Source organism: Eschrichtius robustus, chromosome 2 (genome assembly GCF_028021215.1).
Source record: "Eschrichtius robustus isolate mEscRob2 chromosome 2, mEscRob2.pri, whole genome shotgun sequence".
Classification (NCBI taxonomy): Eukaryota; Metazoa; Chordata; class Mammalia; order Artiodactyla; family Eschrichtiidae; genus Eschrichtius; species Eschrichtius robustus.
The window spans coordinates 156,499,985-156,523,748 of NC_090825.1; positions in this window are offsets into that span (position 1 = coordinate 156,499,985).

Sequence of the window (23,764 nt, forward strand, 5' to 3'; positions counted from 1 at the left end):
GGCATGTAGGACGTGAGAGAACAGAATCCCTGGAGCTGTTGGAGAGCTGAGGACATCTAGCTTTCTCAAGGAAGGGTGCAGTGTGTTTCCCTAATCTCTGAATATATAGAGTGACTGGGAAAGGCTTCTTGGTTTGGATGTTTCTTAGAAGGGCAGAGGAGCCTGCTGGTGCTCACTGTATTTGTAGGCAAAAGGATGCCTACACGAGGGTGCTAAGTGTCTGGATAAGTGAAGAAACGTTAAAGTAAAGCAGAACTGCGAATACGACCTAATGGAAGCTGCTACACGCTTTCGCTTCAACAGGGCTTTTCAGGCCTTAGCTTGAGGCAAGTTCTCAGGTAAAGTTTCCCTGTAGCTCTAGAGCATAACAGGATGAGGTCCCACCTATGCTATGGAAGCACCTTGTTTCCTTAGAGACAACTCCTTTTCTTTCCAGAGGGCTGCCTACAGTGACAAGAGGCCAGTCGAAAAGAGTGTTATTTAGGTATCTTCAGGGCAGCATGGATAGGGCTTTTAAAATGGGAAAGCAAGGCTTGTGCCTTCGGGTCTTTTTTTCCGTTGAGCAAGAGGCCAAAATCCTTCTGATTTCTAACAAGTCAAAAGAGACTATAGCTACATCCTGGTCCCTTGCTGAATCAACTTTTCTTCACAGGGTGTTCTGCATTTAGCGTATTCCCTCATCCTTGGAATGCTCTATGTGTGCTATCGATCCTAAGCCTATAGTAAAATCCTGCAGTGTAAAACTAAAAACTGTGCTTAGGTTCCAGTAGGAATGCAAGCTTCCTTTCTCCTGTAGGTATGGGGTCCTTGGGTAAGACTTCCTAGAAGGAAGGCGAAGCAGATTGTGTTTCTATGTCCGGCTCCATAAAGGGCAGTGAGGCAGACGTCCAAGGCATGTAGGACGTGAGAGAACAGAATCCCTGGAGCTGTTGGAGTGCTGAGGACATCTAGCTTTCCAAAGGAAGGGTGCAGTGTGTTACCCTAATCTCTGAATACATACAGTGCCTTGGAAAGGCTCCTGGGGCTGGATGTTTCTTAGAAGGGCAGAGGAGGCTGCTGGTACTCACTGTATTTGTAGGCAAAGGGTGCCTACTTGAGGGTGCTAAGTGATTGGGTAAGTGAAGAAACGTTAAAGTAAAGCAGAACTGCGAATACGACCTAATGGAAACTGCTACACGCTTTCGCTTCAGCAGGAATCTTCAGGCCTTAGGTTGGGGCAAGTTCTCACGTCAAGTTTCCCTGTAGCTCTAGAGCATGACAGGATGAGCTCCCACCCATGCTATGGAAGCACCGTGTTTCCTTAGAGAAAACTTTTCTTTCCAGAGGGCTGCCTACAGTGACTAGAGGCCAGTCGAAAAGAGTGTGATTTAGGTATCTTCAGGGCAGCATGGATACAGCTTTTAAAATGGGAAAGCAAGGCTTGTGCCATCAGGTCTTCTTTTCCGGTGAACCTGCCAGCCGAAACCCTTCTGATTTCTAAGAAGTCAAAAAAGACCCTAGCTACACCCTGGTCCCTTGCCTGAATCAACATTTCTTTACAGGGTGTTCTGCATTTAGTGTATTCCCTCTTCCTTGGAACGCTCTATGTGTGCTATCGGGCTAATCCTATTCTACAGTCCTCCAGTGTAACAGGAAAAACTGTGCTTTCGTTCCAGTAGGAATGCAAGCCTCCATTCTCCTGTAAGTACGGGGTCCTTGGGTAAGACTTCCTAGAAGGAAGGCGAAGCAGATTGTGTTTCTAAGTGCTGCTCCAATGAGGGCAATGAGGCAGACTTCCATGGCATGTAGGACGTGAGAGAACAAAAACCCTGGAACTGTTGGAGAGTGAGGACATCTAGCTTTCCAAAGGAAGGGTGCAGTGTGTTGCTCTAATGTCTGAATACATAGAGTGACTGGGAGAGGCTACTGGCTCTGGATGTTTCTTAGAAGGGCAGAGGAGCCTGCTGGTACTCACTCTATTTGTAGGCAAAAGGGTGCCTACACGAGGGTGCTAAGTGTTGGATAAGTGAAATAACGTTAAAGTAAAGCAGAACTGCGAATACGACCTAATGGAAACTGCTACACGCTTTTGCTTCAGCAGGGCTCTTCAGTCCTTAGCTTGGGGCATGTTCTCACGTCAAGCTTCCCTGTAGCTCTAGAGCATGACAGAATGAGCCCCCACCCATGCTATGGAAGCACCGTGTTTCCTTAGAGAAAACTTTTCTTTCCAGAGGGCTGCCTACAGTGACTAGAAGCCAGTCGAAAACAGTGTTATTTAGGTATCTTCAGGGCAGCATGGATAGATCTTTTAAACTGGGAAAGCAAGGCTTGTGCCATCAGGTCTTCTTTTCCGGTGAACCTGCAGCCGACACCCTTCTGACTTCTAACAAGTGAAAAGAGACCCTAGCTACTACACCCTGGTCCCTTGCCTGAATCAACTTTCCTTCACAGGTTGTTTTGCATTTAGCGTACTCCCTCTTCCTTGGAACGCTCAGAGTATGCTATCGGGGTAATCTTATTCTAAACTCCTGCAGTGTAAGAGGAAAAACTGTGCTTTGGTTTCAGTAGGAATGCAAGCCTCCTTTCTCCTGTAGGTATGGGGTCCTAAGGTAAGAGTTCCTAGAAGGAAGGCGAAGCAGATTGTGTTTCTAAGTGCTGCTCCAATGAGTGCAATGAGGCAGACTTCCGTGGCATGTAGGACGTGAGAGAACAGAATCCCTGGAGCTGTTGGAGAGCTGAGAACATCTAGCTTTCCAAAGGAAGGGTGCAGTGTGTTGCCCTAATCTCTGAATACTTAGACTGACTGGGAAAGGCTTCTGGCTCTGGATGTTTCCTAGAAGGGCAGAGGAGCCTGCTGGTACTCACTGTATTTGTAAGCAAAAGGGTGCCTAGACGAGGGTGCTAAGTGTTTGGAAAATTGAAGAAACGTTAAAGTAAAGCAGAACTGCGAATACGACCTAATGGAAACTGCTACACGCTGTCGCTTCAGCAGGGGTTTTCAGGCCTTAGCTTGAGGCAAGTTCTCACGTCAAGTTTCCCTGTAGCTCTAGAGCATGACAGGATAAGCTCCCACCCATGCTATGGAAGCACCGTGTTTCTTTAGAGAAAACTCTTTTTCTTTCCAGAGGGTGCCTACAGTGAGTAGAGGCCAGTCGAAAACAGTGTTATTTAGGTATCTTCAGGACAGCATGGATAGGGCTTTTAAAATGGGAAAGCAAGGCTTGTGCCTTCGGGTCTTTTTTTCCGTTGAACAAGAGGCCAAAATCCTTCTGATTTCTAAGAAGTCAAAAGAGACTATAGCTACATCCTGGTCCCTTGCTGAATCGTTTTCTTCACAGGGTGTTCTGCATGTAGTGAATTCCCTCTTCCTTGGAATGCTCTATGTGGGCTATCGGTCCTAAGACAATTCTAAAATCCTGCAGGGTAAAAGTAAAAACTGTGCTTTTGTTCCAGTGGGAATGCAAGCCTCCTTTCTCCTGTAGGTATGGGGTCCTTGGCTAAGACTTCCTAGAAGGAAGGCGAAGCCGATTGTGTTTCAAAGTGCTGCTCCAATGAGGGCAATGAGGCAGACTTCCATGGCATGTAGGACGTGAGAGAACAGAATCCCTGGAGCTGTTGGAGAGCTGAGGACATCTAGCTTTCTCAAGGAAGGGTGCAGTGTGTTTCCCTAATCTCTGAATATATAGAGTGACTGGGAAAGGCTTCTTGGTTTGGATGTTTCTTAGAAGGGCAGAGGAGCCTGCTGGTGCTCACTGTATTTGTAGGCAAAAGGATGCCTACACGAGGGTGCTAAGTGTCTGGATAAGTGAAGAAACGTTAAAGTAAAGCAGAACTGCGAATACGACCTAATGGAAGCTGCTACACGCTTTCGCTTCAACAGGGCTTTTCAGGCCTTAGCTTGAGGCAAGTTCTCAGGTAAAGTTTCCCTGTAGCTCTAGAGCATAACAGGATGAGGTCCCACCTATGCTATGGAAGCACCTTGTTTCCTTAGAGACAACTCCTTTTCTTTCCAGAGGGCTGCCTACAGTGACAAGAGGCCAGTCGAAAAGAGTGTTATTTAGGTATCTTCAGGGCAGCATGGATAGGGCTTTTAAAATGGGAAAGCAAGGCTTGTGCCTTCGGGTCTTTTTTTCCGTTGAGCAAGAGGCCAAAATCCTTCTGATTTCTAACAAGTCAAAAGAGACTATAGCTACATCCTGGTCCCTTGCTGAATCAACTTTTCTTCACAGGGTGTTCTGCATTTAGCGTATTCCCTCATCCTTGGAATGCTCTATGTGTGCTATCGATCCTAAGCCTATAGTAAAATCCTGCAGTGTAAAACTAAAAACTGTGCTTTGGTTCCAGTAGGAATGCAAGCTTCCTTTCTCCTGTAGGTATGGGGTCCTTGGGTAAGACTTCCTAGAAGGAAGGCGAAGCAGATTGTGTTTCTATGTCCGGCTCCATAAAGGGCAGTGAGGCAGACGTCCAAGGCATGTAGGACGTGAGAGAACAGAATCCCTGGAGCTGTTGGAGTGCTGAGGACATCTAGCTTTCCAAAGGAAGGGTGCAGTGTGTTACCCTAATCTCTGAATACATACAGTGCCTTGGAAAGGCTCCTGGGGCTGGATGTTTCTTAGAAGGGCAGAGGAGCCTGCTGGTACTCACTGTATTTGTAGGCAAAGGGTGCCTACTTGAGGGTGCTAAGTGATTGGGTAAGTGAAGAAACGTTAAAGTAAAGCAGAACTGCGAATACGACCTAATGGAAACTGCTACACGCTTTCGCTTCAGCAGGAATCTTCAGGCCTTAGGTTGGGGCAAGTTCTCACGTCAAGTTTCCCTGTAGCTCTAGAGCATGACAGGATGAGCTCCCACCCATGCTATGGAAGCACCGTGTTTCCTTAGAGAAAACTTTTCTTTCCAGAGGGCTGCCTACAGTGACTAGAGGCCAGTCGAAAAGAGTGTTATTTAGGTATCTTCAGGGCAGCATGGATACAGCTTTTAAAATGGGAAAGCAAGGCTTGTGCCATCAGGTCTTCTTTTCCGGTGAACCTGCAGCCGAAATCCTTCTGATTTCTAAGAAGTCAAAAAAGACCCTAGCTACACCCTGGTCCCTTGCCTGCATCAACTTTTCTTCACAGGGTGTTCTGCATTTAGCGTATTCTCTCTTCCTTGGAACGATCTATGTGTACTATCGGGCTAATCCTATTCTACAGTCCTCCAGTGTAACAGGAAAAACTGTGCTTTCGTTCCAGTAGGAATGCAAGCCTCCTTTTTCCTGTAAGTACGGGGTCCTTGGGTAAGACTTCCTAGAAGGAAGGCGAAGCAGATTGTGTTTCTAAGTGCTGCTCCAATGAGGGCAATGAGGCAGACTTCCGTGGCATGTAGGACGTGAGAGAACAGAATCCCTGGAGCTGCTGGAGAGCTGAGGACATCTAGCTTTCTCAAGGAAGGGTGCAGTGTGTTTCCCTAATCTCTGAATATATAGAGTGACTGGGAGAGGCTACTGGCTCTGGATGTTTCTTAGCAGGGCAGAGGAGCCTGCTGGTACTCACTGTATTTGTAGGCAAAAGGATGCCTACACGAGGGTGCTAAGTGTCTGGATAAGTGAAGAAACGTTAAAGTAAAGCAGAACTGCGAATACGACCTAATGGAAACTGCTACACGCTTTCGCTTCAGCAGGAAACTTCAGGCCTTAGCTTGAGGCAAGTTCTCACGTCAAGTTTCCCTGTAGCTCTAGAGCATGACAGGATGAGCTCCCACCCATGCTATGGAAGCACCGTGTTTCCTTAGAGAAAACTTTTCTTTCCAGAGGGCTTCCTAGAGTGACTAGAGGCCAGTCGAAAAGAGTGTGATTTAGGTATCTTCAGGGCAGCATGGATACAGCTTTTAAAATGGGAAAGCAAGGCTTGTGCCATCAGGTCTTCTTTTCCGGTGAACCTGCCAGCCGAAACCCTTCTGATTTCTAAGAAGTCAAAAAAGACCCTAGCTACACCCTGGTCCCTTGCCTGAATCAACATTTCTTTACAGGGTGTTCTGCATTTAGTGTATTCCCTCTTCCTTGGAACGCTCTATGTGTGCTATCGGGCTAATCCTATTCTACAGTCCTCCAGTGTAACAGGAAAAACTGTGCTTTCGTTCCAGTAGGAATGCAAGCCTCCATTCTCCTGTAAGTACGGGGTCCTTGGGTAAGACTTCCTAGAAGGAAGGCGAAGCAGATTGTGTTTCTAAGTGCTGCTCCAATGAGGGCAATGAGGCAGACTTCCATGGCATGTAGGACGTGAGAGAACAAAAACCCTGGAACTGTTGGAGAGTGAGGACATCTAGCTTTCCAAAGGAAGGGTGCAGTGTGTTGCTCTAATGTCTGAATACATAGAGTGACTGGGAGAGGCTACTGGCTCTGGATGTTTCTTAGAAGGGCAGAGGAGCCTGCTGGTACTCACTCTATTTGTAGGCAAAAGGGTGCCTACACGAGGGTGCTAAGTGTTGGATAAGTGAAATAACGTTAAAGTAAAGCAGAACTGCGAATACGACCTAATGGAAACTGCTACACGCTTTTGCTTCAGCAGGGCTCTTCAGTCCTTAGCTTGGGGCATGTTCTCACGTCAAGCTTCCCTGTAGCTCTAGAGCATGACAGAATGAGCCCCCACCCATGCTATGGAAGCACCGTGTTTCCTTAGAGAAAACTTTTCTTTCCAGAGGGCTGCCTACAGTGACTAGAAGCCAGTCGAAAACAGTGTTATTTAGGTATCTTCAGGGCAGCATGGATAGATCTTTTAAACTGGGAAAGCAAGGCTTGTGCCATCAGGTCTTCTTTTCCGGTGAACCTGCAGCCGACACCCTTCTGACTTCTAACAAGTGAAAAGAGACCCTAGCTACACCCTGGTCCCTTGCCTGAATCAACTTTCCTTCACAGGTTGTTTTGCATTTAGCGTACTCCCTCTTCCTTGGAACGCTCAGAGTATGCTATCGGGGTAATCTTATTCTAAACTCCTGCAGTGTAAGAGGAAAAACTGTGCTTTGGTTTCAGTAGGAATGCAAGCCTCCTTTCTACTGTAGGTATGGGGTCCTAAGGTAAGAGTTCCTAGAAGGAAGGCGAAGCAGATTGTGTTTCTAAGTGCTGCTCCAATGAGTGCAATGAGGCAGACTTCCGTGGCATGTAGGACGTGAGAGAACAGAATCCCTGGAGCTGTTGGAGAGCTGAGAACATCTAGCTTTCCAAAGGAAGGGTGCAGTGTGTTGCCCTAATCTCTGAATACTTAGACTGACTGGGAAAGGCTTCTGGCTCTGGATGTTTCCTAGAAGGGCAGAGGAGCCTGCTGGTACTCACTGTATTTGTAAGCAAAAGGGTGCCTAGACGAGGGTGCTAAGTGTCTGGAAAATTGAAGAAACGTTAAAGTAAAGCAGAACTGCGAATACGACCTAATGGAAACTGCTACACGCTGTCGCTTCAGCAGGGGTTTTCAGGCCTTAGCTTGAGGCAAGTTCTCACGTCAAGTTTCCCTGTAGCTCTAGAGCATGACAGGATAAGCTCCCACCCATGCTATGGAAGCACCGTGTTTCTTTAGAGAAAACTCTTTTTCTTTCCAGAGGGTGCCTACAGTGAGTAGAGGCCAGTCGAAAACAGTGTTATTTAGGTATCTTCAGGACAGCATGGATAGGGCTTTTAAAATGGGAAAGCAAGGCTTGTGCCTTCAGGTCTTTTTTTCCGTTGAACAAGAGGCCAAAATCCTTCTGATTTCTAAAAAGTCAAAAGAGACTATAGCTACATCCTGGTCCCTTGCTGAATCGTTTTCTTCACAGGGTGTTCTGCATGTAGTGAATTCCCTCTTCCTTGGAATGCTCTATGTGGGCTATCGGTCCTAAGACAATTCTAAAATCCTGCAGGGTAAAAGTAAAAACTGTGCTTTTGTTCCAGTGGGAATGCAAGCCCCCTTTCTCCTGTAGGTATGGGGTCCTTGGCTAAGACTTCCTAGAAGGAAGGCGAAGCCGATTGTGTTTCAAAGTGCTGCTCCAATGAGGGCAATGAGGCAGACTTCCATGGCATGTAGGACGTGAGAGAACAGAATCCCTGGAGCTGTTGGAGAGCTGAGGACATCTAGCTTTCTCAAGGAAGGGTGCAGTGTGTTTCCCTAATCTCTGAATATATAGAGTGACTGGGAAAGGCTTCTTGGTTTGGATGTTTCTTAGAAGGGCAGAGGAGCCTGCTGGTGCTCACTGTATTTGTAGGCAAAAGGATGCCTACACGAGGGTGCTAAGTGTCTGGATAAGTGAAGAAACGTTAAAGTAAAGCAGAACTGCGAATACGACCTAATGGAAGCTGCTACACGCTTTCGCTTCAACAGGGCTTTTCAGGCCTTAGCTTGAGGCAAGTTCTCAGGTAAAGTTTCCCTGTAGCTCTAGAGCATAACAGGATGAGGTCCCACCTATGCTATGGAAGCACCTTGTTTCCTTAGAGACAACTCCTTTTCTTTCCAGAGGGCTGCCTACAGTGACAAGAGGCCAGTCGAAAACAGTGTTATTTAGGTATCTTCAGGGCAGCATGGATAGGGCTTTTAAAATGGGAAAGCAAGGCTTGTGCCTTCGGGTCTTTTTTTCCGTTGAGCAAGAGGCCAAAATCCTTCTGATTTCTAACAAGTCAAAAGAGACTATAGCTACATCCTGGTCCCTTGCTGAATCAACTTTTCTTCACAGGGTGTTCTGCATTTAGCGTATTCCCTCATCCTTGGAATGCTCTATGTGTGCTATCGATCCTAAGCCTATAGTAAAATCCTGCAGTGTAAAACTAAAAACTGTGCTTTGGTTCCAGTAGGAATGCAAGCTTCCTTTCTCCTGTAGGTATGGGGTCCTTGGGTAAGACTTCCTAGAAGGAAGGCGAAGCAGATTGTGTTTCTATGTCCGGCTCCATAAAGGGCAGTGAGGCAGACGTCCAAGGCATGTAGGACGTGAGAGAACAGAATCCCTGGAGCTGTTGGAGTGCTGAGGACATCTAGCTTTCCAAAGGAAGGGTGCAGTGTGTTACCCTAATCTCTGAATACATACAGTGCCTTGGAAAGGCTCCTGGGGCTGGATGTTTCTTAGAAGGGCAGAGGAGCCTGCTGGTACTCACTGTATTTGTAGGCAAAGGGTGCCTACTTGAGGGTGCTAAGTGATTGGGTAAGTGAAGAAACGTTAAAGTAAAGCAGAACTGCGAATACGACCTAATGGAAACTGCTACACGCTTTCGCTTCAGCAGGAATCTTCAGGCCTTAGGTTGGGGCAAGTTCTCACGTCAAGTTTCCCTGTAGCTCTAGAGCATGACAGGATGAGCTCCCACCCATGCTATGGAAGCACCGTGTTTCCTTAGAGAAAACTTTTCTTTCCAGAGGGCTGCCTACAGTGACTAGAGGCCAGTCGAAAAGAGTGTTATTTAGGTATCTTCAGGGCAGCATGGATACAGCTTTTAAAATGGGAAAGCAAGGCTTGTGCCATCAGGTCTTCTTTTCCGGTGAACCTGCAGCCGAAACCCTTCTGATTTCTAAGAAGTCAAAAAAGACCCTAGCTACACCCTGGTCCCTTGCCTGCATCAACTTTTCTTCACAGGGTGTTCTGCATTTAGCGTATTCTCTCTTCCTTGGAACGATCTATGTGTACTATCGGGCTAATCCTATTCTACAGTCCTCCAGTGTAACAGGAAAAACTGTGCTTTCGTTCCAGTAGGAATGCAAGCCTCCTTTTTCCTGTAAGTACGGGGTCCTTGGGTAAGACTTCCTAGAAGGAAGGCGAAGCAGATTGTGTTTCTAAGTGCTGCTCCAATGAGGGCAATGAGGCAGACTTCCGTGGCATGTAGGACGTGAGAGAACAGAATCCCTGGAGCTGCTGGAGAGCTGAGGACATCTAGCTTTCTCAAGGAAGGGTGCAGTGTGTTTCCCTAATCTCTGAATATATAGAGTGACTGGGAGAGGCTACTGGCTCTGGATGTTTCTTAGCAGGGCAGAGGAGCCTGCTGGTACTCACTGTATTTGTAGGCAAAAGGATGCCTACACGAGGGTGCTAAGTGTCTGGATAAGTGAAGAAACGTTAAAGTAAAGCAGAACTGCGAATACGACCTAATGGAAACTGCTACACGCTTTCGCTTCAGCAGGAAACTTCAGGCCTTAGCTTGAGGCAAGTTCTCACGTCAAGTTTCCCTGTAGCTCTAGAGCATGACAGGATGAGCTCCCACCCATGCTATGGAAGCACCGTGTTTCCTTAGAGAAAACTTTTCTTTCCAGAGGGCTTCCTAGAGTGACTAGAGGCCAGTCGAAAAGAGTGTGATTTAGGTATCTTCAGGGCAGCATGGATACAGCTTTTAAAATGGGAAAGCAAGGCTTGTGCCATCAGGTCTTCTTTTCCGGTGAACCTGCCAGCCGAAACCCTTCTGATTTCTAAGAAGTCAAAAAAGACCCTAGCTACACCCTGGTCCCTTGCCTGAATCAACATTTCTTTACAGGGTGTTCTGCATTTAGTGTATTCCCTCTTCCTTGGAACGCTCTATGTGTGCTATCGGGCTAATCCTATTCTACAGTCCTCCAGTGTAACAGGAAAAACTGTGCTTTCGTTCCAGTAGGAATGCAAGCCTCCATTCTCCTGTAAGTACGGGGTCCTTGGGTAAGACTTCCTAGAAGGAAGGCGAAGCAGATTGTGTTTCTAAGTGCTGCTCCAATGAGTGCAATGAGGCAGACTTCCGTGGCATGTAGGACGTGAGAGAACAGAATCCCTGGAGCTGTTGGAGAGCTGAGAACATCTAGCTTTCCAAAGGAAGGGTGCAGTGTGTTGCCCTAATCTCTGAATACTTAGACTGACTGGGAAAGGCTTCTGGCTCTGGATGTTTCCTAGAAGGGCAGAGGAGCCTGCTGGTACTCACTGTATTTGTAAGCAAAAGGGTGCCTAGACGAGGGTGCTAAGTGTCTGGAAAAGTGAAGAAACGTTAAAGTAAAGCAGAACTGCGAATACGACCTAATGGAAACTGCTACACGCTGTCGCTTCAGCAGGGGTTTTCAGGCCTTAGCTTGAGGCAAGTTCTCACGTCAAGTTTCCCTGTAGCTCTAGAGCATGACAGGATAAGCTCCCACCCATGCTATGGAAGCACCGTGTTTCTTTAGAGAAAACTCTTTTTCTTTCCAGAGGGTGCCTACAGTGAGTAGAGGCCAGTCGAAAACAGTGTTATTTAGGTATCTTCAGGACAGCATGGATAGGGCTTTTAAAATGGGAAAGCAAGGCTTGTGCCTTCGGGTCTTTTTTTCCGTTGAACAAGAGGCCAAAATCCTTCTGATTTCTAAAAAGTCAAAAGAGACTATAGCTACATCCTGGTCCCTTGCTGAATCGTTTTCTTCACAGGGTGTTCTGCATGTAGTGAATTCCCTCTTCCTTGGAATGCTCTATGTGGGCTATCGGTCCTAAGACAATTCTAAAATCCTGCAGGGTAAAAGTAAAAACTGTGCTTTTGTTCCAGTGGGAATGCAAGCCTCCTTTCTCCTGTAGGTATGGGGTCCTTGGCTAAGACTTCCTAGAAGGAAGGCGAAGCAGATTGTGTTTCTAAGTGCTGCTCCAATGAGGGCAATGAGGCAGACTTCCATGGCATGTAGGACGTGAGAGAACAGAATCCCTGGAGCTGTTGGAGAGCTGAGGACATCTAGCTTTCTCAAGGAAGGGTGCAGTGTGTTTCCCTAATCTCTGAATATATAGAGTGACTGGGAAAGGCTTCTTGGTTTGGATGTTTCTTAGAAGGGCAGAGGAGCCTGCTGGTGCTCACTGTATTTGTAGGCAAAAGGATGCCTACACGAGGGTGCTAAGTGTCTGGATAAGTGAAGAAACGTTAAAGTAAAGCAGAACTGCGAATACGACCTAATGGAAGCTGCTACACGCTTTCGCTTCAACAGGGCTTTTCAGGCCTTAGCTTGAGGCAAGTTCTCAGGTAAAGTTTCCCTGTAGCTCTAGAGCATAACAGGATGAGGTCCCACCTATGCTATGGAAGCACCTTGTTTCCTTAGAGACAACTCCTTTTCTTTCCAGAGGGCTGCCTACAGTGACAAGAGGCCAGTCGAAAAGAGTGTTATTTAGGTATCTTCAGGGCAGCATGGATAGGGCTTTTAAAATGGGAAAGCAAGGCTTGTGCCTTCGGGTCTTTTTTTCCGTTGAGCAAGAGGCCAAAATCCTTCTGATTTCTAACAAGTCAAAAGAGACTATAGCTACATCCTGGTCCCTTGCTGAATCAACTTTTCTTCACAGGGTGTTCTGCATTTAGCGTATTCCCTCATCCTTGGAATGCTCTATGTGTGCTATCGATCCTAAGCCTATAGTAAAATCCTGCAGTGTAAAACTAAAAACTGTGCTTTGGTTCCAGTAGGAATGCAAGCTTCCTTCCTCCTGTAGGTATGGGGTCCTTGGGTAAGACTTCCTAGAAGGAAGGCGAAGCAGATTGTGTTTCTATGTCCGGCTCCATAAAGGGCAGTGAGGCAGACGTCCAAGGCATGTAGGACGTGAGAGAACAGAATCCCTGGAGCTGTTGGAGTGCTGAGGACATCTAGCTTTCCAAAGGAAGGGTGCAGTGTGTTACCCTAATCTCTGAATACATACAGTGCCTTGGAAAGGCTCCTGGGGCTGGATGTTTCTTAGAAGGGCAGAGGAGCCTGCTGGTACTCACTGTATTTGTAGGCAAAGGGTGCCTACTTGAGGGTGCTAAGTGATTGGGTAAGTGAAGAAACATTAAAGTAAAGCAGAACTGCGAATACGACCTAATGGAAACTGCTACACGCTTTCGCTTCAGCAGGAATCTTCAGGCCTTAGGTTGGGGCAAGTTCTCACGTCAAGTTTCCCTGTAGCTCTAGAGCATGACAGGATGAGCTCCCACCCATGCTATGGAAGCACCGTGTTTCCTTAGAGAAAACTTTTCTTTCCAGAGGGCTGCCTACAGTGACTAGAGGCCAGTCGAAAAGAGTGTTATTTAGGTATCTTCAGGGCAGCATGGATACAGCTTTTAAAATGGGAAAGCAAGGCTTGTGCCATCAGGTCTTCTTTTCCGGTGAACCTGCAGCCGAAACCCTTCTGATTTCTAAGAAGTCAAAAAAGACCCTAGCTACACCCTGGTCCCTTGCCTGAATCAACTTTTCTTCACAGGGTGTTCTGCATTTAGCGTATTCTCTCTTCCTTGGAACGATCTATGTGTACTATCGGGCTAATCCTATTCTACAGTCCTCCAGTGTAACAGGAAAAACTGTGCTTTTGTTCCAGTAGGAATGCAAGCCTCCTTTTTCCTGTAAGTACGGGGTCCTTGGGTAAGACTTCCTAGAAGGAAGGCGAAGCAGATTGTGTTTCTAAGTGCTGCTCCAATGAGGGCAATGAGGCAGACTTCCGTGGCATGTAGGACGTGAGAGAACAGAATCCCTGGAGCTGCTGGAGAGCTGAGGACATCTAGCTTTCTCAAGGAAGGGTGCAGTGTGTTTCCCTAATCTCTGAATATATAGAGTGACTGGGAGAGGCTACTGGCTCTGGATGTTTCTTAGCAGGGCAGAGGAGCCTGCTGGTACTCACTGTATTTGTAGGCAAAAGGATGCCTACACGAGGGTGCTAAGTGTCTGGATAAGTGAAGAAACGTTAAAGTAAAGCAGAACTGCGAATACGACCTAATGGAAACTGCTACACGCTTTCGCTTCAGCAGGAAACTTCAGGCCTTAGCTTGAGGCAAGTTCTCACGTCAAGTTTCCCTGTAGCTCTAGAGCATGACAGGATGAGCTCCCACCCATGCTATGGAAGCACCGTGTTTCCTTAGAGAAAACTTTTCTTTCCAGAGGGCTTCCTAGAGTGACTAGAGGCCAGTCGAAAAGAGTGTGATTTAGGTATCTTCAGGGCAGCATGGATACAGCTTTTAAAATGGGAAAGCAAGGCTTGTGCCATCAGGTCTGCTTTTCCGGTGAACCTGCCAGCCGAAACCCTTCTGATTTCTAAGAAGTCAAAAAAGACCCTAGCTACACCCTGGTCCCTTGCCTGAATCAACATTTCTTTACAGGGTGTTCTGCATTTAGTGTATTCCCTCTTCCTTGGAACGCTCTATGTGTGCTATCGGGCTAATCCTATTCTACAGTCCTCCAGTGTAACAGGAAAAACTGTGCTTTCGTTCCAGTAGGAATGCAAGCCTCCATTCTCCTCTAAGTACGGGGTCCTTGGGTAAGACTTCCTAGAAGGAAGGCGAAGCAGATTGTGTTTCTAAGTGCTGCTCCAATGAGGGCAATGAGGCAGACTTCCATGGCATGTAGGACGTGAGAGAACAAAAACCCTGGAGCTGTTGGAGAGTGAGGACATCTAGCTTTCCAAAGGAAGGGTGCAGTGTGTTGCTCTAATGTCTGAATACATAGAGTGACTGGGAGAGGCTACTGGCTCTGGATGTTTCTTAGAAGGGCAGAGGAGCCTGCTGGTACTCACTCTATTTGTAGGCAAAAGGGTGCCTACACGAGGGTGCTAAGTGTTGGATAAGTGAAATAACGTTAAAGTAAAGCAGAACTGCGAATACGACCTAATGGAAACTGCTACACGCTTTTGCTTCAGCAGGGCTCTTCAGTCCTTAGCTTGGGGCATGTTCTCACGTCAAGCTTCCCTGTAGCTCTAGAGCATGACAGAATGAGCCCCCACCCATGCTATGGAAGCACCGTGTTTCCTTAGAGAAAACTTTTCTTTCCAGAGGGCTGCCTACAGTGACTAGAAGCCAGTCGAAAACAGTGTTATTTAGGTATCTTCAGGGCAGCATGGATAGATCTTTTAAACTGGGAAAGCAAGGCTTGTGCCATCAGGTCTTCTTTTCCGGTGAACCTGCAGCCGACACCCTTCTGACTTCTAACAAGTGAAAAGAGACCCTAGCTACACCCTGGTCCCTTGCCTGAATCAACTTTCCTTCACAGGTTGTTTTGCATTTAGCGTACTCCCTCTTCCTTGGAACGCTCAGAGTATGCTATCGGGGTAATCTTATTCTAAACTCCTGCAGTGTAAGAGGAAAAACTGTGCTTTGGTTTCAGTAGGAATGCAAGCCTCCTTTCTCCTGTAGGTATGGGGTCCTAAGGTAAGAGTTCCTAGAAGGAAGGCGAAGCAGATTGTGTTTCTAAGTGCTGCTCCAATGAGTGCAATGAGGCAGACTTCCGTGGCATGTAGGACGTGAGAGAACAGAATCCCTGGAGCTGTTGGAGAGCTGAGAACATCTAGCTTTCCAAAGGAAGGGTGCAGTGTGTTGCCCTAATCTCTGAATACTTAGACTGACTGGGAAAGGCTTCTGGCTCTGGATGTTTCCTAGAAGGGCAGAGGAGCCTGCTGGTACTCACTGTATTTGTAAGCAAAAGGGTGCCTAGACGAGGGTGCTAAGTGTCTGGAAAAGTGAAGAAACGTTAAAGTAAAGCAGAACTGCGAATACGACCTAATGGAAACTGCTACACGCTGTCGCTTCAGCAGGGGTTTTCAGGCCTTAGCTTGAGGCAAGTTCTCACGTCAAGTTTCCCTGTAGCTCTAGAGCATGACAGGATAAGCTCCCACCCATGCTATGGAAGCACCGTGTTTCTTTAGAGAAAACTCTTTTTCTTTCCAGAGGGTGCCTACAGTGAGTAGAGGCCAGTCGAAAACAGTGTTATTTAGGTATCTTCAGGACAGCATGGATAGGGCTTTTAAAATGGGAAAGCAAGGCTTGTGCCTTCGGGTCTTTTTTTCCGTTGAACAAGAGGCCAAAATCCTTCTGATTTCTAAGAAGTCAAAAGAGACTATAGCTACATCCTGGTCCCTTGCTGAATCGTTTTCTTCACAGGGTGTTCTGCATGTAGTGAATTCCCTCTTCCTTGGAATGCTCTATGTGGGCTATCGGTCCTAAGACAATTCTAAAATCCTGCAGGGTAAAAGTAAAAACTGTGCTTTTGTTCCAGTGGGAATGCAAGCCTCCTTTCTCCTGTAGGTATGGGGTCCTTGGCTAAGACTTCCTAGAAGGAAGGCGAAGCCGATTGTGTTTCAAAGTGCTGCTCCAATGAGGGCAATGAGGCAGACTTCCATGGCATGTAGGACGTGAGAGAACAGAATCCCTGGAGCTGTTGGAGAGCTGAGGACATCTAGCTTTCTCAAGGAAGGGTGCAGTGTGTTTCCCTAATCTCTGAATATATAGAGTGACTGGGAAAGGCTTCTTGGTTTGGATGTTTCTTAGAAGGGCAGAGGAGCCTGCTGGTGCTCACTGTATTTGTAGGCAAAAGGATGCCTACACGAGGGTGCTAAGTGTCTGGATAAGTGAAGAAACGTTAAAGTAAAGCAGAACTGCGAATACGACCTAATGGAAGCTGCTACACGCTTTCGCTTCAACAGGGCTTTTCAGGCCTTAGCTTGAGGCAAGTTCTCAGGTAAAGTTTCCCTGTAGCTCTAGAGCATAACAGGATGAGGTCCCACCTATGCTATGGAAGCACCTTGTTTCCTTAGAGACAACTCCTTTTCTTTCCAGAGGGCTGCCTACAGTGACAAGAGGCCAGTCGAAAAGAGTGTTATTTAGGTATCTTCAGGGCAGCATGGATAGGGCTTTTAAAATGGGAAAGCAAGGCTTGTGCCTTCGGGTCTTTTTTTCCGTTGAGCAAGAGGCCAAAATCCTTCTGATTTCTAACAAGTCAAAAGAGACTATAGCTACATCCTGGTCCCTTGCTGAATCAACTTTTCTTCACAGGGTGTTCTGCATTTAGCGTATTCCCTCATCCTTGGAATGCTCTATGTGTGCTATCGATCCTAAGCCTATAGTAAAATCCTGCAGTGTAAAACTAAAAACTGTGCTTTGGTTCCAGTAGGAATGCAAGCTTCCTTTCTCCTGTAGGTATGGGGTCCTTGGGTAAGACTTCCTAGAAGGAAGGCGAAGCAGATTGTGTTTCTATGTCCGGCTCCATAAAGGGCAGTGAGGCAGACGTCCAAGGCATGTAGGACGTGAGAGAACAGAATCCCTGGAGCTGTTGGAGTGCTGAGGACATCTAGCTTTCCAAAGGAAGGGTGCAGTGTGTTACCCTAATCTCTGAATACATACAGTGCCTTGGAAAGGCTCCTGGGGCTGGATGTTTCTTAGAAGGGCAGAGGAGCCTGCAGGTACTCACTGTATTTGTAGGCAAAGGGTGCCTACTTGAGGGTGCTAAGTGATTGGGTAAGTGAAGAAACGTTAAAGTAAAGCAGAACTGCGAATACGACCTAATGGAAACTGCTACACGCTTTCGCTTCAGCAGGAATCTTCAGGCCTTAGGTTGGGGCAAGTTCTCACGTCAAGTTTCCCTGTAGCTCTAGAGCATGACAGGATGAGCTCCCACCCATGCTATGGAAGCACCGTGTTTCCTTAGAGAAAACTTTTCTTTCCAGAGGGCTGCCTACAGTGACTAGAGGCCAGTCGAAAACAGTGTTATTTAGGTATCTTCAGGGCAGCAAGGATACAGCTTTTAAAATGGGAAAGCAAGGCTTGTGCCATCAGGTCTTCTTTTCCGGTGAACCTGCAGCCGAAACCCTTCTGATTTCTAAGAAGTCAAAAAAGACCCTAGCTACACCCTGGTCCCTTGCCTGAATCAACTTTTCTTCACAGGGTGTTCTGCATTTAGCGTATTCTCTCTTCCTTGGAACGATCTATGTGTACTATCGGGCTAATCCTATTCTACAGTCCTCCAGTGTAACAGGAAAAACTGTGCTTTTGTTCCAGTAGGAATGCAAGCCTCCTTTTTCCTGTAAGTACGGGGTCCTTGGGTAAGACTTCCTAGAAGGAAGGCGAAGCAGATTGTGTTTCTAAGTGCTGCTCCAATGAGGGCAATGAGGCAGACTTCCGTGGCATGTAGGACGTGAGAGAACAGAATCCCTGGAGCTGCTGGAGAGCTGAGGACATCTAGCTTTCTCAAGGAAGGGTGCAGTGTGTTTCCCTAATCTCTGAATATATAGAGTGACTGGGAGAGGCTACTGGCTCTGGATGTATCTTAGCAGGGCAGAGGAGCCTGCTGGTACTCACTGTATTTGTAGGCAAAAGGATGCCTACACGAGGGTGCTAAGTGTCTGGATAAGTGAAGAAACGTTAAAGTAAAGCAGAACTGCGAATACGACCTAATGGAAACTGCTACACGCTTTCGCTTCAGCAGGAAACTTCAGGCCTTAGCTTGAGGCAAGTTCTCACGTCAAGTTTCCCTGTAGCTCTAGAGCATGACAGGATGAGCTCCCACCCATGCTATGGAAGCACCGTGTTTCCTTAGAGAAAACTTTTCTTTCCAGAGGGCTTCCTAGAGTGACTAGAGGCCAGTCGAAAAGAGTGTGATTTAGGTATCTTCAGGGCAGCATGGATACAGCTTTTAAAATGGGAAAGCAAGGCTTGTGCCATCAGGTCTTCTTTTCCGGTGAACCTGCCAGCCGAAACCCTTCTGATTTCTAAGAAGTCAAAAAAGACCCTAGCTACACCCTGGTCCCTTGCCTGAATCAACATTTCTTTACAGGGTGTTCTGCATTTAGTGTATTCCCTCTTCCTTGGAACGCTCTATGTGTGCTATCGGGCTAATCCTATTCTACAGTCCTCCAGTGTAACAGGAAAAACTGTGCTTTCGTTCCAGTAGGAATGCAAGCCTCCATTCTCCTGTAAGTACGGGGTCCTTGGGTAAGACTTCCTAGAAGGAAGGCGAAGCAGATTGTGTTTCTAAGTGCTGCTCCAATGAGGGCAATGAGGCAGACTTCCATGGCATGTAGGACGTGAGAGAACAAAAACCCTGGAACTGTTGGAGAGTGAGGACATCTAGCTTTCCAAAGGAAGGGTGCAGTGTGTTGCTCTAATGTCTGAATACATAGAGTGACTGGGAGAGGCTACTGGCTCTGGATGTTTCTTAGAAGGGCAGAGGAGCCTGCTGGTACTCACTCTATTTGTAGGCAAAAGGGTGCCTACACGAGGGTGCTAAGTGTTGGATAAGTGAAATAACGTTAAAGTAAAGCAGAACTGCGAATACGACCTAATGGAAACTGCTACACGCTTTTGCTTCAGCAGGGCTCTTCAGTCCTTAGCTTGGGGCATGTTCTCACGTCAAGCTTCCCTGTAGCTCTAGAGCATGACAGAATGAGCCCCCACCCATGCTATGGAAGCACCGTGTTTCCTTAGAGAAAACTTTTCTTTCCAGAGGGCTGCCTACAGTGACTAGAAGCCAGTCGAAAACAGTGTTATTTAGGTATCTTCAGGGCAGCATGGATAGATCTTTTAAACTGGGAAAGCAAGGCTTGTGCCATCAGGTCTTCTTTTCCGGTGAACCTGCAGCCGACACCCTTCTGACTTCTAACAAGTGAAAAGAGACCCTAGCTACACCCTGGTCCCTTGCCTGAATCAACTTTCCTTCACAGGTTGTTTTGCATTTAGCGTACTCCCTCTTCCTTGGAACGCTCAGAGTATGCTATCGGGGTAATCTTATTCTAAACTCCTGCAGTGTAAGAGGAAAAACTGTGCTTTGGTTTCAGTAGGAATGCAAGCCTCCTTTCTCCTGTAGGTATGGGGTCCTAAGGTAAGAGTTCCTAGAAGGAAGGCGAAGCAGATTGTGTTTCTAAGTGCTGCTCCAATGAGTGCAATGAGGCAGACTTCCGTGGCATGTAGGACGTGAGAGAACAGAATCCCTGGAGCTGTTGGAGAGCTGAGAACATCTAGCTTTCCAAAGGAAGGGTGCAGTGTGTTGCCCTAATCTCTGAATACTTAGACTGACTGGGAAAGGCTTCTGGCTCTGGATGTTTCCTAGAAGGGCAGAGGAGCCTGCTGGTACTCACTGTATTTGTAAGCAAAAGGGTGCCTAGACGAGGGTGCTAAGTGTTTGGAAAATTGAAGAAACGTTAAAGTAAAGCAGAACTGCGAATACGACCTAATGGAAACTGCTACACGCTGTCGCTTCAGCAGGGGTTTTCAGGCCTTAGCTTGAGGCAAGTTCTCACGTCAAGTTTCCCTGTAGCTCTAGAGCATGACAGGATAAGCTCCCACCCATGCTATGGAAGCACCGTGTTTCTTTAGAGAAAACTCTTTTTCTTTCCAGAGGGTGCCTACAGTGAGTAGAGGCCAGTCGAAAACAGTGTTATTTAGGTATCTTCAGGACAGCATGGATAGGGCTTTTAAAATGGGAAAGCAAGGCTTGTGCCTTCGGGTCTTTTTTTCCGTTGAACAAGAGGCCAAAATCCTTCTGATTTCTAAGAAGTCAAAAGAGACTATAGCTACATCCTGGTCCCTTGCTGAATCGTTTTCTTCACAGGGTGTTCTGCATGTAGTGAATTCCCTCTTCCTTGGAATGCTCTATGTGGGCTATCGGTCCTAAGACAATTCTAAAATCCTGCAGGGTAAAAGTAAAAACTGTGCTTTTGTTCCAGTGGGAATGCAAGCCTCCTTTCTCCTGTAGGTATGGGGTCCTTGGCTAAGACTTCCTAGAAGGAAGGCGAAGCCGATTGTGTTTCAAAGTGCTGCTCCAATGAGGGCAATGAGGCAGACTTCCATGGCATGTAGGACGTGAGAGAACAGAATCCCTGGAGCTGTTGGAGAGCTGAGGACATCTAGCTTTCTCAAGGAAGGGTGCAGTGTGTTTCCCTAATCTCTGAATATATAGAGTGACTGGGAAAGGCTTCTTGGTTTGGATGTTTCTTAGAAGGGCAGAGGAGCCTGCTGGTGCTCACTGTATTTGTAGGCAAAAGGATGCCTACACGAGGGTGCTAAGTGTCTGGATAAGTGAAGAAACGTTAAAGTAAAGCAGAACTGCGAATACGACCTAATGGAAGCTGCTACACGCTTTCGCTTCAACAGGGCTTTTCAGGCCTTAGCTTGAGGCAAGTTCTCAGGTAAAGTTTCCCTGTAGCTCTAGAGCATAACAGGATGAGGTCCCACCTATGCTATGGAAGCACCTTGTTTCCTTAGAGACAACTCCTTTTCTTTCCAGAGGGCTGCCTACAGTGACAAGAGGCCAGTCGAAAAGAGTGTTATTTAGGTATCTTCAGGGCAGCATGGATAGGGCTTTTAAAATGGGAAAGCAAGGCTTGTGCCTTCGGGTCTTTTTTTCCGTTGAGCAAGAGGCCAAAATCCTTCTGATTTCTAACAAGTCAAAAGAGACTATAGCTACATCCTGGTCCCTTGCTGAATCAACTTTTCTTCACAGGGTGTTCTGCATTTAGCGTATTCCCTCATCCTTGGAATGCTCTATGTGTGCTATCGATCCTAAGCCTATAGTAAAATCCTGCAGTGTAAAACTAAAAACTGTGCTTTGGTTCCAGTAGGAATGCAAGCTTCCTTTCTCCTGTAGGTATGGGGTCCTTGGGTAAGACTTCCTAGAAGGAAGGCGAAGCAGATTGTGTTTCTATGTCCGGCTCCATAAAGGGCAGTGAGGCAGACGTCCAAGGCATGTAGGACGTGAGAGAACAGAATTCCTGGAGCTGTTGGAGTGCTGAGGACATCTAGCTTTCCAAAGGAAGGGTGCAGTGTGTTACCCTAATCTCTGAATACATACAGTGCCTTGGAAAGGCTCCTGGGGCTGGATGTTTCTTAGAAGGGCAGAGGAGCCTGCTGGTACTCACTGTATTTGTAGGCAAAGGGTGCCTACTTGAGGGTGCTAAGTGATTGGGTAAGTGAAGAAACGTTAAAGTAAAGCAGAACTGCGAATACGACCTAATGGAAACTGCTACACGCTTTCGCTTCAGCAGGAATCTTCAGGCCTTAGGTTGGGGCAAGTTCTCACGTCAAGTTTCCCTGTAGCTCTAGAGCATGACAGGATGAGCTCCCACCCATGCTATGGAAGCACCGTGTTTCCTTAGAGAAAACTTTTCTTTCCAGAGGGCTGCCTACAGTGACTAGAGGCCAGTCGAAAAGAGTGTTATTTAGGTATCTTCAGGGCAGCATGGATACAGCTTTTAAAATGGGAAAGCAAGGCTTGTGCCATCAGGTCTTCTTTTCCGGTGAACCTGCAGCCGAAACCCTTCTGATTTCTAAGAAGTCAAAAAAGACCCTAGCTACACCCTGGTCCCTTGCCTGAATCAACTTTTCTTCACAGGGTGTTCTGCATTTAGCGTATTCTCTCTTCCTTGGAACGATCTATGTGTACTATCGGGCTAATCCTATTCTACAGTCCTCCAGTGTAACAGGAAAAACTGTGCTTTTGTTCCAGTAGGAATGCAAGCCTCCTTTTTCCTGTAAGTACGGGGTCCTTGGGTAAGACTTCCTAGAAGGAAGGCGAAGCAGATTGTGTTTCTAAGTGCTGCTCCAATGAGGGCAATGAGGCAGACTTCCGTGGCATGTAGGACGTGAGAGAACAGAATCCCTGGAGCTGCTGGAGAGCTGAGGACATCTAGCTTTCTCAAGGAAGGGTGCAGTGTGTTTCCCTAATCTCTGAATATATAGAGTGACTGGGAGAGGCTACTGGCTCTGGATGTTTCTTAGCAGGGCAGAGGAGCCTGCTGGTACTCACTGTATTTGTAGGCAAAAGGATGCCTACACGAGGGTGCTAAGTGTCTGGATAAGTGAAGAAACGTTAAAGTAAAGCAGAACTGCGAATACGACCTAATGGAAACTGCTACACGCTTTCGCTTCAGCAGGAAACTTCAGGCCTTAGCTTGAGGCAAGTTCTCACGTCAAGTTTCCCTGTAGCTCTAGAGCATGACAGGATGAGCTCCCACCCATGCTATGGAAGCACCGTGTTTCCTTAGAGAAAACTTTTCTTTCCAGAGGGCTTCCTAGAGTGACTAGAGGCCAGTCGAAAAGAGTGTGATTTAGGTATCTTCAGGGCAGCATGGATACAGCTTTTAAAATGGGAAAGCAAGGCTTGTGCCATCAGGTCTTCTTTTCCGGTGAACCTGCCAGCCGAAACCCTTCTGATTTCTAAGAAGTCAAAAAAGACCCTAGCTACACCCTGGTCCCTTGCCTGAATCAACATTTCTTTACAGGGTGTTCTGCATTTAGTGTATTCCCTCTTCCTTGGAACGCTCTATGTGTGCTATCGGGCTAATCCTATTCTACAGTCCTCCAGTGTAACAGGAAAAACTGTGCTTTCGTTCCAGTAGGAATGCAAGCCTCCATTCTCCTGTAAGTACGGGGTCCTTGGGTAAGACTTCCTAGAAGGAAGGCGAAGCAGATTGTGTTTCTAAGTGCTGCTCCAATGAGGGCAATGAGGCAGACTTCCATGGCATGTAGGACGTGAGAGAACAAAAACCCTGGAACTGTTGGAGAGTGAGGACATCTAGCTTTCCAAAGGAAGGGTGCAGTGTGTTGCTCTAATGTCTGAATACATAGAGTGACTGGGAGAGGCTACTGGCTCTGGATGTTTCTTAGAAGGGCAGAGGAGCCTGCTGGTACTCACTCTATTTGTAGGCAAAAGGGTGCCTACACGAGGGTGCTAAGTGTTGGATAAGTGAAATAACGTTAAAGTAAAGCAGAACTGCGAATACGACCTAATGGAAACTGCTACACGCTTTTGCTTCAGCAGGGCTCTTCAGTCCTTAGCTTGGGGCATGTTCTCACGTCAAGCTTCCCTGTAGCTCTAGAGCATGACAGAATGAGCCCCCACCCATGCTATGGAAGCACCGTGTTTCCTTAGAGAAAACTTTTCTTTCCAGAGGGCTGCCTACAGTGACTAGAAGCCAGTCGAAAACAGTGTTATTTAGGTATCTTCAGGGCAGCATGGATAGATCTTTTAAACTGGGAAAGCAAGGCTTGTGCCATCAGGTCTTCTTTTCCGGTGAACCTGCAGCCGACACCCTTCTGACTTCTAACAAGTGAAAAGAGACCCTAGCTACACCCTGGTCCCTTGCCTGAATCAACTTTCCTTCACAGGTTGTTTTGCATTTA